The 12,760-nt window shown below is 47.3% G+C and overlaps 1 protein-coding gene across 5 annotated transcripts in view; it reads left to right on the top strand.

The window, feature by feature from the left end:
- The window catches only part of LOC140727089 (arf-GAP with Rho-GAP domain, ANK repeat and PH domain-containing protein 1-like), a 287,466-nt gene that overhangs the window by 121,648 nt on the left and 153,058 nt on the right, over window positions 1-12,760 (top strand). The window contains exon 1 of one of the 5 annotated variants that reach the window (XM_073044340.1): window positions 2,492-2,651. The exons of the other annotated variants lie outside the window; for them this stretch is intronic. The gene's annotated coding sequence lies outside the window, so the exon portion shown is untranslated. Of the gene's footprint in view, window positions 1-2,491; window positions 2,652-12,760 lie in introns of those variants that run through there. 5 annotated transcript variants of the gene reach the window in all.

The raw sequence follows: 12,760 nt of genomic DNA, 5'->3' as shown, positions 1-12,760 counted from the left end.
TGAGTAGGGGGATCTTTGGGTCCAAGTTCATGGCTCCCTGAAAGTAGCTACACATGTTGATAGAACAGCAAAGAGGTCTTGTTGTATGCTCATCTTTATTGGTCAAGGCACCAAATTGAGGAGTTGTGAAGTTGCGTTAAAACTCTAGTTGGGCTGCATCTGGAGTACTGCATTCAATTCTCATTACCCCCCCACCCCCGGCGCACAGCCACAAGGAAGGTGCATCTGTCCTCACCACCCAGACCACGCTCTCTTCTTGCTGCTGCCATCAGGGAGAAGGTACAGGAGCCTCACGACCCAGGTACAAGAACAGTTATTACACGTCAAGCTGCAGGCTCTTGAACCCGAGGGGATAACTTCATTTACCAGAACTCCAGGGTTAAATGGGTGGGCTGCTGGGCAGTGTAGCTCATTGGGTCAGAAGGGCCTGTTCCACACTCTAGCTGTAAATAAATAAAAAAAAATACTAAGACCAATGTGCAAAAGAAGACAAATTGTGCAAATAAAATTTAAATAAAGAATATTGAGAACATGAGTCCTACAGAAACGAGAGAAAATCTGAGCAACACACACAAAATGCTGGAGGAACTTGGCAGGCCAGGCAGCATCCGTGGAAGAGAGTACAGTCGACATTTCGGCCGAAACCCTTCAGCAGGACAGTTTTGGCCCAAAACATCGACTGTACTCTTTTCCTAGATTGAGGTCACCAACCTTTTTTGCACCGCGGACCGATTTAATATTGACAATATTCTTGCAGAAGGGGGGCCGGGGGGTAATCACGAGCAGAATATAGGTGATGGCAACTATAAGTCACTTATAAATGGCTAATACACTCAATTTTGTTTCAAAAATGGTTTATCTAACAAATTTAATATTAAACACACAACACATATTTTCCTCACATGAATATCGTGATAAGTCAATAATAAGTCACTTATAAGTAATAGCATCATAACGTTTTAAGTGACGTTTGGATATTAAACACACATCGCATATTTTCCTCGCATGAACATATAAAATCATTGCAGCACACCAGTGAGAGGACAAGGTCAGGGCCGCGGCAGTCGCAGTCTGGAGAGAGCGACCGACCGAGCGAGGAATGCGACAGGGTGCGCGCCTGCCCCCCTTGTAGGTAGGTAGGATCTATCGGCCGACAAAAGTTTGGCTCAAGGATGACTTTCAGTAGATCGCAGCGAGGTAGCTGCTCTGCTACTTACGAAACACTGAGCCCGAATTAGGTTGGCTGCGAATATTTTAGCACCAGGTTCCCCACGAACATTCAGTGTGCTAAACAGGTTCAGAGGCGGCACCCATCTGTCCGCGCTCCAGGCCAGTAGCAACGGCACTTCCTGCCGGCCGCCGGTTACCCGAGGCCAACCAGTGATCCCTGGCGCGAGGGTATCACTGTGTTTAGGCGACTGATGACCTCGCGTGTGTTCAAGTTCAACAGTGGGCGTGACAGGGAATGAGGAAAGGTGCAGCTGACTCGGATCGTTTCATATCACCAAATCATATCGTTCCCTCGTGGCCCGGTAGCACATGCTTTGCGGCCCGGTGGTTGGGGACCACTGTCCTAGATAACACGTATGACACGCTGGAGGAACTCAGCAGGTCGGGCAGCATCCGTGGAAACGAGCAGTCAACGTTTCGGGCTGAGAGTCCTGACGAAGGGTCTCGGCCTGAAACGTTGACTGCTCGTTTCCACGGATGCTGCCCGAACTGCTGAGTTCCTCCAGCGTGCTGTGCGTATTGCTTTGACCACAGCATCTGCAGTGTACTTTGTGTTTACTCTTTTCCTAGATGCTGCCTTGCCTGGCCTGCTGAGTTCCTCCAGCATTTTGTGTGTGTTGCTTTGTCCTCCACACTCACTGTCAAGGACTCTTTACAACTCGTATTTATTTAATTTGCACAGTTTGTGTTCTTTGGCACATTGGATATTCGTTTATTTACAGGTTTTCATAAATTCTATTGTATTTCTTTATTTTCCTGTAAATGTCTTCAAGGAAATGATTCTCAGGGTCGCTGTTCCTTCTAAGCTGTGCAGGTGTGTGGCCATGCAATAACTGAAAAGCTCCAGGCAGCATATTTGTGACCACGCATTTGGAATTTTCTTTTATATAACGTTAATTTAAATTGCAGTACAGTTCTCATGCTGTGCTATTTTAAAAAAAGAAATTCTTCTCAGAGCAACTGTTAGTCCGCGCAGCTGTAAAATAAAAGTTAGAGGGAGAGTTGCTCGGGGTAGTAAATTGTAACACATACAAACTTTGATAGTAAGTTTACTCTGAACTTTTAGGATGAGGTGGGGGTAGATGGTCCCCATCCTCCCTTGGGTGACTGGCCAGCTCAGCTGTGGTCTCGGGGTGGTAGTGTGGTTAGGTCTCAGTTCAGATTTCCAGGAAGTTCACGTTGACAGCTCCCGCCCCACCAGAGAATCTGAGGAGGAAGTCACTGCTCTGACAGTTTACTTCATTACTGTTTGCCCAAAGGCCCAGCTTCTCTGAGTTCCTTCCTCACCTCCCCGGCTAATCTCAGAATCTGTCTGGGATGGATTTACAGATCTGGGAACCTGAGACCGAGCCCAGTTTTGACACCAGAAGAGTGTTTGAGGACCGTGCCTAATTTCCCCAGGATCGGCAGCCGGGATTGAGGTTAGTAGATGTCGGGGAGCTCAGAGCTCAGTAAGGAGGGTGAGTGATGGGTGGTCCTTTCCCCCCTGAGCTCTTGAACACCTTTTACTTCCAGGGAGATGGTCACTGGCTGGTCAACCCCTTCCTCCCTCTCTCACATCTTTTGAGGGTCTTTGGCCTCTGGGTGGGATTGGACTCTCCACCGTCTGGCACCAAAGCTTGGCAGGAGGTGGAAGCTAGGATTCCAAAGCAAATGCCTGGAAGTCTCAGCTGGTCAGGCAGCATCTGGGGAGAGGGCAGGGGAGAAACAAGGGTTCGGTTTTCAGGAAAGGTGTGTCTGTCTTGGAGTGTTGCCTCTCTCGGCTCTCACCCTTTGCCCCGTCCCCTCGCTTCTTCCCTCTCCACATTACCTTCATTACCCCTTCATTCCCTTACCTCACCACACTCACCCCTCCTTTCCCCAGCTACCTCCCTCCTCCCCTCCCTATGAGGAGCATTTAATGACTCTGGACCTGTAATCGCTGGAGTTTAGAAGAATGGGGGGGATCTCAATGAACCCTATCCAACATTGAAAGGCCGTGATGGCATGGATGGGGAAAGGATGTTTCCTGTAAGACCAGAGGGCACAGGCTTAAAATAGAGGGCTGCCCCTTTAGAACAGAGATGAGGAGAAGGTCCTTTAGCAAGATAGCATCTACATCAGGGTTCTCAAGCTGTGTCCACAGACCACTCTGTTAGTTGTAAAGGTCCATGACATAAAAAAGCTCAGAGCCCCTGCTCTACATCTACCTTGTAGACCAGACTGCTGTGTGACAAGCCCCTCACCCGAGATGCCCAAGGAGGGGATGGGAGTGTACATGACTATGAAGGAGAGGGCCTAGAGCTGTGGCTCCCAAGCGGGGGTCCATGGAACCCTTGATCAATGGTATTGGTCCATAGCATAATAAAAAAAAATGTTGGGCCCCTGGTATAGAGGAATTTCATGAGAATGATCCCGGAAATGAAAGGGTTAACATGTGAGGAGCATTTGATGGCTCTGGGCTGGCACTTCCTGGAGCTCAGAAGAATGAGAAGGGATCTCCGTGAAAACGATTGAATATTGAAAGGTCTAATGAGAGATTACTGAGGAGAGTCAGTGAGAAGGGGATGTCTTCAGACAATAGAATAAGGGGGCGAAGTTTCCATTGACCAGACGCTGTTATCAGATGCTAGAACAGACCTGTAATACAACAGTGATGAACACTGTTAACAGTTACTGAGAAAGTGCCGTGCAGGCAGACAATAAGGTGAGGTCAGGAGGCCACTTTAGACCAAAGATCAAAAGACATGGGAACAAAATCGTGCCATTCGGCCCATTGAGTCTGCTCCACCATGGCTGATTTATCATCTCTCTCAACCTCATTCTCCAGCCTTCTCCCTGTAATCTTTGATGCCTGACTATTCAGGAGCCTGTCAACATCCACTTTAAATATACCCAATGGCTCGGTCTCCACAGCCGTCTGTGGCATTGAAATCTGTTTCCACAGATTCACCACTCTCTGGCTAAAGAACTTCCTTCTCATGTCTGTTCTAAACAGACATCCTTCTATTCTGACTGTGCCCTCTGGGCCTTTCAATATTTGATAAAGTTTCAATGAGACCCCCCCCCCCCCCCCCCCCCACCCACCATTCTCTAAGCTCCAGAAAGCAGAGGCCCGGAACCGTCAAACGCTTCTCAAATCCTCTTTCATTTCCGGGAGGGAAGTATAGAGGGATGACAGAGCTGTTCTATTTTGCAGAGTGGTAAGTGTGTGGGATGCATTGCTGGGAGGGAGAGGTTAGATTAAAAGGTTAAAAGATTGGCACAACGTCATGGGCCACGGGGCCTAAACTGTGCTGTAATGTTTACAATAATTTTTTTGAGTCATGCTGTCAAAGCCAGGCAGCATCCTGATAAATCTCTGCACCTTCTCTAAAGCTTCCACATCCTTCCTATAATGAGGTGACCAGAACTGAATACAATACTCCAAGTGTGCTTTAACCAGGGTTTTATCGAGCTGCAACATTACCTCGTGGCTCTTGAACTCAATCCCCCCGACTAATGAAAGCTAACACACCGTACACCACCCTAACCACCCCCTTAACTTTTGCGGCAACTCTGAGGGATGAATGGACATGGACTCCAAGATCCCTCTGTTCCTCCATACTGAATCCTACTTCAAGTTCGACCTTGCAAAGCAAATCACTTCACAATTGGAGTCATCAGCAAACTTGCTTACCAAGGCCACCATTATCATGAATATTTATATCTAAGATAAACAACAAAAGCCTTGGGAGTGTCAGGAGATGTGTAACTTGCTTCAGATTGCTTACGTCTGAGCTTCTCTTGGAGACTGTCTGTGTACGTGGCTGTTCCAGTGGAGATTCTGTCACCCCAGGATTTTGGTGGCTGGGTGTTGCAGAATGTAACACCATTGAGTGCCGGGAGGAGGTAGCTGGGGTCTCTCTAGTTGGACATGGCTACTGCCTAACACTTGTGTGGTACAGCTGTCACTTTGGACACAGTGACTTGTTATCTGCGTCTCGTTGATTGTGGCTACAGAGCTGCGAACTGAACTGCGTAGTGATGCAAACTCTTAATGTTAACTCCCTTCAACCAACTGATAGTGGAGGAAGTTGCCGTAGGTTGCAATGGGACTTTGATAGAATGCAGAGCTGGGCTCCACAGCCGTCTGTGGCAATGAATTCCACAGATTCCCCACCTCTGGCTAAAGAAATTCCTCCTCATCTCTGTTCTAAATGGACACCTCTCTATTCTGAGGCTGTGTCCTGTGGTCCAAGACTCCTGTGCTATTAGAAACATCCTCTCCACATCCATTCTATCTGGGCCTTTCAGTGGGTTTCATTGAGATCCCCCCTCATCCTTCTAAACTCCAGTGAATACAGGCCCAGAGCCATCAAACACTCCTTATCTGTTAGTCCTTTCATTCCCAGGATAATTCTTGTGAACTTCCTCTGGATACTCTTTAATGCCAGCACATATTTTCTTAGAAAAAGAGCCCAAAACTGCTCACAAGAGTTTGAAGTGAGGTCTGACCAGTGCCTTATAAAGCCTCAGCATTACCTCCTTGCTTTTATATTCTAGTCCTCTTGAAACAAATGATAACGTTGCATTTGCCTTCTTTTCCACCAATTCAACCTGCAAGTTACCCTTTAGGGAATCCTGCACAAGGACTCCCAAGTCCTTCTGCACAAGTGGGTTGGAAACTATCAATGAGTATGGTGAGGAGAAATTTGACATAGAGAGACTTTGGACACCTCTTCCTCAAAGGGTGGTGAAAATAGAGACTTTGAATGTAGTCCGCTCTCTCTCCTATCAGATTCCTCCTTCTTCAGCCCTTTACCTTTTCCACCTATCACCTTCTAGCTTCTTACTTTGTCAACCCTCTCCCACCCACCTGGCTTCACCTATCACCTTCTAGCTTGTACGTTTTCCCTTCCCTGACCTTATCATTCCAACTTCTTCCCCCTTCCTTTCCAGTCCTGAAGAAGGGTCTCAAGTCAGAAATGTTGGCTGGTTTTTTCCCTCTTCATGGATGCTGCCTGACTTGCTGAGTTCCTCCAGCATTGTGTGTGTGTGTGTGTGTACGTTTGAGCATGAGGTAGATTGATACTTGAAAAGCGACGAGTGGGTAGGATTTGGCAATGCGTTTAATCTTACTGAATGGTAGAACTGGTTCGAGGGTCGAGCGATCCCAGTGCAACAGGATTTTATGTATGCGATACTGGTGAGGCCAGATTCTAAGTATAGTGTTTGCAGTTCTGCCACAGTGAACGGTAGGGTACTGATGAGTGTGGTAGAACAGAGAGATCTGGGAATACAGATCCATAATTCCTTGAAAGTGGAGTCATAGTTTGCTAGGGTCATAAAGAAAGCTTTTGGCACGTCGGTCTTTAAAAATCAGAGTATTTGGTACAGGATTTAGAATGTTATGTTGTGGATGTGGCGAGTCCTAATTTGGCGCATTGTCTGCCGTTCTGGTCACCTTCCTACAAGAAAGATGTCAGTAAGATTGAAAGAGTGCAGAGAAAATTTACAAGATTGTTGGCAGGACTAGAGGACCTGAGTTGTAGGGAAAAGTTGAATGCGTTAGGACTTTAGGAATGAAGGGAGGTTTGATGGGCGTATACAGAATTAAGAGTATAGATAGGGTAATTGTAAACTTTTCCGCTGAAGTTAGGTGAGACTAGAAATAGAGGTCATAGGTTAAAGTTCCAAGTACGTTTATTATCAGAGTACATATGTCATCATGATAAACCCTGGGAATCGATTTCTTGGCATGCTCAATAAATCATTAATGGGATAATAATTATAACAGAATCAATGAAAGACCGCACCAACTTGAGTGTTCAACCAGTGCACAAAAACAAACTGTGCAAATACTAAAAGAAAAATAGTTAATTAAGCATAAACATCCAGAGCATGAGATGAAGAGTCCTTGCGAGTGAAATGTTTAAGGGGAACCTGAGAGAAATTTCTTCAATCTGAGGCTGGCATGAGTGTGGAACGAGCTGCCAGCGGAAGTGGTGGGTGTAGATTTGATTGCAACATTTTAAGGCAAGTTTGGAGAGGTGGGTGGAGGGTGTTACTCCAGATTTGAATTGATGAGACTACGCAGGATAACAGTTTGGGTCAAGCTAGATGGGCCGAAGGGCCTGTTTCTACGCTGTTCGTGCTCTCTGACTCTGTAGATGAGGATAGATTTCAAGGTGTGAAGGGCAGTGAGGGATATTTGTTCTGAGCTGGCAAATCAAGAACCAGAGAGCATAGGTTATGATGTTAGGGAATTGAGGGGCATGGGCTTTGTGCAAGGAATTGTTGCCCGCTGCTGTCTGTAAGGAGTTTGTACATTCTCCCTGTAACCTTGTGGGTTTTCTTCAGGTGCTCCACTTTAACTCCACGAACCAGGGACGCACGGGTTAGTAAGGGTTACCAAGTTGTGGGGTGCTATGTGCACCGCCGGAGGCATGGTGACACTTGTGGGCTGCCCCCAGCACGTCCTTGGACTGTGTTGGTTGTTGACTCAAACGAAGCGTTTCGTTGCATGTTTCAATGTGCCTGTGGCGATTAAAGATGAGCTTCACAAAAATATCTTTAAAGGTGGTGTTGAGGCAGAAGTTCAGACAAGGTCTTTTGAACGGGAGAGCAGGAACGAGGGGTGAAGTGGCCCAATGTTGCTTCCAGTTTGATACCTGTGGAGGTTGTTTTAGCAGTAATGGCTGATAGGAGGGGGGCATAATTTTAAGGTGATTGGAGAGAAGTAGAGGGGAGATGTCAGAGGTCAATGGTGGGTGAGTGGAAGGAGCTGCCAAAGGTGGTGGTAGAGGCAGATGCATTCGGGACAATTAAGAAACTCTTAGGCACCTGGGTGGAAGCAAAATGAAGGGCTATGTTGGAGTGAAGAGTTAGATCGGGGGTGCCCACCCTGTGCTTGACCTGCTGAGTTCTTCCTACATTTTGTGTTTGTTGCTCAGGATTTTCAGCATTCACAGAATCTATTGTTTTAAGGGTTAGATTGATATTGTGAGGCCTGCACTTGGGTCAGCATGGTTCAGTGGGCCAAGCTCAGGGACGGTGTGGACCTCCCTGATCTTCACAGAGCATCACGGCACAGGCACAGACCCTTCCGCCCATCTAGGGCATAGTCCGCAGACAGAAGCCTGCCAGAGTTCTCTGTTTTGGGCTAACCTTTCACGTTGTGCCCATCTTCAAAGATTCTTTCTCTTGCAGGGCTGAGGGCTTTGGAGTTTCTGTTGGCATTTCTGTAGCGCTGGGTTTTTTAGGCCACTGCCCAACCCTCCTCTTTTTGTGGCTGGGCTTGGGACGTCCATGATGGAGTTGGGGTGGGGATGTCAGAGGTAGGGTTTTTTAAACACAGTGTGATGTTGGTGCATAGAATGCACTGCCGGGGTGGTGGTAGAGGCAGATAAGTTGGGGGCATTTAAGAGACTCTTAGATAGGCACATGGGTGATAGAAAAATGGAGGGTTATGTGGGAGGCAAGGGTTAGATTGATCTTGGAGTAGGTTAAAAGGCTGACACAACGTTGTGGGCTGAAGGACCTGTGTTGCTCTATGTTCTCTGTAGGAAGAACGTTAGAGATTGCTGTGCTGTAGATGTTCAGAGGCCCCAGAAACTTTAAGTAGAAGCTTTTGTTGGCGTGAAGTAATGTTGCAGCTCGTTAAAACTCTGGAGAAGATTATGGGGATGGGGTGGATGGGATTAAAAGTTTTGGGGGTGGTGTGGGTGGGAGGAAGATGGAGAGATTTGGGAGGATGTTCTATGGGTAGAAGATAGCAGAAGGGCTGAATAGCCCAGTGTAGTGCTGAGTAATGATAAGGTGCAGAAATGGGCTGACAAGTGGCAGATGGAGTTTAACCTAGAAAAGTGTGAAGTTATTTACTTTGGAAGGTGGGATTTGAAGGCAGAATGCAGGGTTAATGGTAGGATTCGTAAAAGTGTGGAGGAACAGAGGGAACTTGGGTTCCACGTCCATAGAGCCCTCAGATTGAACATGCAAGTTGATAGAGTGGTTAAGAAGGCATTTGGTGTGTTGGTCCTCAATACTCAGGGGTTCAAGAGCCATGAGGTAACGTTGCAGCTCTATAAACCACCCTTGGAGAATTGTGTTCATTTCTTGTCATCTCATTATAGAAAGGATGTGGAAGGTTTAGAGAGGGTGCAGAGGAGGTTTAGGGCGGAAGGAAAAACAGATTCCTTCCAACCCCCCCCCCCCCTTTCTATTCTATAGGTGCTCTGGTGGCACCTATCACCTCCCCTGGGACCCCCCCTCCTTCCCTTTCCCCTATAGTCCCCTCTCCTCTCCTCTGTCAGATTCCTTCCTCTCCAGCCCTTTACCGTTCTCATCCACCTGGCTTCACCCTATTGCTTTCCAGCCAACCTGCTTCCCCTCCCTCCAACTTTTTAACCAGGCATCCTTCCCCTTCCTTTCCAGTCCTGAAGAAGGGTCTCGGCCCGAAGCATCGGCTGTTTATTCGTTTCCACAGATGCTGCCTGACCCGCTGAGTTCCTCCAGTGTTTTGTGTGCGCTTCACAATATTGTTTGCACTCTTTGCACTAATTTATTTTAAATGTATATCATTGTAATTTGTAGGTAGTTTGGGTTTTGCAATGCACTGCTATCCCCAAATAGCAAATTTCACACCATTTGCCGGTGATTTAAAGAAAACTGATTCTAATTCTGAGGTGACTTGATAAAGGTGTACAAGATGATAAGAGGCATAGATAAAGTGGAGAGTCAGGCACTGCCTCCCAGGGCAGAGATGGCTGATAAGAGGAGGCATCATTTTAAGGTGATTGGAGGAAAGTATAGGGGGATGTCAGAGGTAGGTTTTTGTTTAGACACAGAGTGGCGGGTGACTGGAACGCCCTGCCAGAGGTGGTGGTAGAGGCAGATACATTAGGGGGCATTTAAGAGATTCTTAAATCTTAAGAGGATGCTAGAAAAATGGAGGGCTATATTAATCTTGGAGTGGTTTAAAAGTTCAGCACAACATTGTGGGCCAAATGGCATATACTGTGCTGCACTGTCAGTTGTTCAGCCCTGAGGTCTTGTGGTCATCAGCTGCTCTGTGACAGAGTCTCTGCACTGTGACAGCCTTGGCTAAACGTAACTTGTGGGCTCTTTCAAACCCCTTGAACTTGGAGCAAAGTAACTCTTGCACAGCCCAGCTCAACCCTTGAGACCTTGACTCTGTACGAGTCAGAGCGTGAGATGCATGTGTACGCTTATCTGGGGATTTCCTCCACTTTGGAGTGAGTCGACCCATCTGATCTTCTCTGTTGCTAAGTTGGTGATTGGCTTATTATTGTCACATGCATGTATATTTTTGGGTGTACTTAAGGCAGAGGTTAATAGATTCTTGTTTAGTCAGGGCGTGAAGGGATTCGGGGCTCAGAACTGCTCACAATACTCCAAGTGAGGCCTCACCAGTACTTTATAAAGTCTCAACATTACATCCTTGCTTTTATATTCTAGTCCTCTTGAAATGAATGTTAACATTGCATTTGCCTTCCTCACCACTGACTCAACCTGCAAGTTGACCTTTAGGGAATCCTGCACGAGGGCTCCCAAGTCCATTTGCACCTTGGAATTTTTGGCTTTTATTTCTTCTACCAAAGTGCTGGTGGCGTAGTGACAACAGTGCCGGACTCCGGAACGGAGGGTCCCGGGTTCGAATCCAGTCGGGCCATTCCCGAGTACGCTTTCCACCCGTGCCGGGTTGAGTGCTAAGCTCGCAACTCGACCTCGTAAAATAAAGGAAAATACTGCGAAATGTCTGTGTGAGGAGTGGCGCGCCGCACAGTCTTCCGTTCCATGTCTTGTAAGGCATGAAAATGCCCGACGCTGGCCTCTCAGGCCTGAGTCAACGTCGTCATCAAAGTGCGTGACCATACACGTCCTGATGCTATATTCCACCTGCCACTTCATTGCCTATTCCCCTCATCTTTCTAAGTCCCTCTGCAGCATCAACATGTCTGCCCGTCCACCTGTCTTTGTATTGTCTGCCCGTCATCAGAATCACCCGTTGGCAGCTTGGTAGTTTCTCATGTCTTTTAACACCTCCGTTGTGAACGGTGATTGATTTTGCAAGTAAGGAATTCAAAGGTAACAGTTTACCAAATATTCAGTAACTGGAACTGATGAGTCAATTCTGTGTAAAGATAGAGGTCTGCTCGGACTTCAGAACAGTGTGGGTGACAGGGGCCTCGCTGCCCTCCTGCACAGGTAAAATAAGGTATGATTGTGCATGTGTTCCGAGTCTAGTTATCGACAGTGACAAGAGTATAGATCAGTACAGGCCCTTTGACCCACAATATTGTGGTGATCTTTTAACCTACTCCAAGAGCTATTTGTCCATTCCCTCCTTCGCCCTAGGGGACCACTCAATAGTTAGTAGAATGGATAAGAAGCTGTCCTTGAGCCTGGTGGTTCTTGCTTTCAGGAAGAGAGAATGGGGCAGGTGGGATCTTTGATAATGTTGCAAACATGAGAAAGTGTGCAGATGCGGCAAATCCAGAGCAGCACACACAAGATGCTGGAGAAGCTCAGCAGGTCAGGCAGCATCTGTGGAGAAGAGTAAACGGCCAACGTTTTGTGTCGAGGTCCGTCAGGACTGGCGAAGGGTCTCAGCCTGAAATGTTGACTTATACGTGTTGCCTGACCTGCTGAGTTCCTCCAGCGTCTTGTGCTTGACTTTGTTGGTCGCTTTACTGAGGCAGCAAGAAGTGTAGACAGAGTCCTTGGAAGGGAACTGGGGGCTACTGTTCTATTAAGTTCAACTTAGATTCCTGTAACATGATGGACTGAGCTGTGTCCACAACATTGTGCAGTTTCTTGGCAATCCCTGGCTGAGCTGTGGGGAGAGGTTTAGAGGGGATCAGAGGAGGATATTTTTTCCTCAGGCTTCCCTCCTTCCTCACTTGAGGAAGGATGTGGAAGCTTTAGAGAGGCACAGAGGAGATTTACCTGGATGGAGCCCAGATTAGAGAGCATGTCTTAAGAGGATAGGTTGAGTGAGCTCTGGCTTTCTGTCTGGTGTGGAGGATGGGAGGTGCCTTGATAGAGGCATTGATCGAGTGGACAGTCAGAGATTGTCTCCCAGGGCAGAAATGGCTAGTACAAACGGCATAATTTTAAGGTGATTGGAGGGAAGTCAGAGGTAGAATTTTTACAGAGTGTGGTGGGTGCATGGAACACCCTGCTAGGGGTGGTAGTAGAGGCAGATAATTAGGGGCATTTAAGAGACTCTTGGATAGGGACATGGGTGATAGAAAAATAGAGGCTTTGTGGGAGGAAGGATTAGATTGATCTTGGAGTAGTTTAAAAGGTCAACACAACATTGTGGGCTGAATGGCCTGGACAGTATTGTTCTAGGCTGCACTGCCTGAGGAGGTGGTGCGGGCACACACTCCCACCGCGTTACAAACGTTTTGGTTCAGGGGTCGAGTGATGTGTCCTGATCCCAAAGCGACAGGATTTAATGTTGAAGTTGTATATGATATCGGTGAGGCCAGATTTGGAGTATGGTGTATGTAGATCTGGTCACAGTGAACGGCAGGGATCTAGG

The sequence above is a fragment of the Hemitrygon akajei genome, chromosome 4, assembly GCF_048418815.1.
Source record: "Hemitrygon akajei chromosome 4, sHemAka1.3, whole genome shotgun sequence".
NCBI lineage: Eukaryota > Metazoa > Chordata > Chondrichthyes > Myliobatiformes > Dasyatidae > Hemitrygon > Hemitrygon akajei.
Note: the sequence above shows the minus strand (reverse complement) of the source record. Positions and strands in the feature narration are given on the sequence as shown.